Source organism: Crocodylus porosus, unplaced genomic scaffold (genome assembly GCF_001723895.1).
Source record: "Crocodylus porosus isolate Cpor-Errol unplaced genomic scaffold, CroPor_comp1, whole genome shotgun sequence".
Classification (NCBI taxonomy): Eukaryota; Metazoa; Chordata; order Crocodylia; family Crocodylidae; genus Crocodylus; species Crocodylus porosus.
In genome coordinates, this window is record NW_017728906.1 from 194921692 (window position 1) to 194923023 (window position 1332).

Consider the following 1332-nt stretch of genomic DNA (forward strand, 5'->3'; position numbering starts at 1 on the left):
GTTTCTGCTACCTGAGCTAGTTCATTCAGAACTAGCTTCAGGGCCTTTGCACAGCACTGAATTATGGCATGTACATAGAGCCTAAATGTAAATGGAAAACAATGATGGCCTCCACAAGCCATAAAACGGATATAGTACCAAAATTACTGGTAGGTCTTCCAGGATGGCCAGGAGCAGAGATGACCCAAGCAGGGTGTGGGGCCTATGCAGGGCCCTGCCTCCGGATGCAAGGAAGCTGGTGGCAGATTTGGTGGGACGGGGTGGGAGGTGGAGTGCTGACTGGCCAGATGCACCAGATTAGGTGGCAGATGTGGTGGTGGGAGGTGAGGGGTGCTGAGCAGCCAGACGTGAAGCCAGCGGTAGCGCAGAGTCACAGTGGCCACTCCGCCTGGCTCTGCGGGGCCCCCCAAAGTGCGGGGCCCTGGGCGGTTTCCCCGATTCGCCTCCCCGCCACCCCCAGGGACAGCCCTGCAGAGGGACATGGTTAAGTTTATATGCTGAAACTTGTCCTGGTATTGATGTCATAGAACAAAAGAACATAGAAAACATTCATCATTATTAATACCTTATTTAATTTATGCTGCAGTATGCATAGTCAAGTCTCATGTGCTGATTATTATTAAGACCAGCAAATAGTTTCTAACTTCCATTCATGTCAGAAGTTAACTGAATCAGAAATGGAATATGCATTTCGAAGTAATGCTAATTTACAGAGCAGTCCTCTGCATGGCTTTCCTGACCTCTTACACATTGGTGTTTCTGGATTCAGCCTTATGCTTTGAATATTTTTCTTTTTGCTTCCTAGGCATTCCAAAACTTTTTCACTGGATCTATTTAAACATCCTGCTACGTTTATTAAGGTAAGCATATTTGAGAGGGACTGAGATGGTTTTTCACTTTGCTGTATAAAATCAATTAAGAATTCATGGTTTAGTGATGGTAGAAGGACCAGGAGCGGGGAAGACTGGTGTGTCAGGTGGAAAAGCTAATTTCCATGTCAAACAAACTGGGTAGATAAAGCAATTAATTTTTGCTATTACATGACTGTCAGACCATAAACAGGTCAGCTCTGATGGGAAATGAGTCCTCTTTATGTGCACCAGATGCCTGGGTATACACACAGCCTGTAGTTCAGATGTCTTTGCATCTGTAGTTCAGCATGCTAGTTGCATGTATTCAGCCATCCTCCCTGGGAGCTGTCTGATTCCTTTGTGAATTCACTGAAGATGGTCAGCACCTTACAGGATCAGTCCCTTGTATGTCTCGATATACAACCTCCAGTTTTACTAGAGCAGAGAAAAACTGATGAAATAGAAAGTACATAAAAACTGC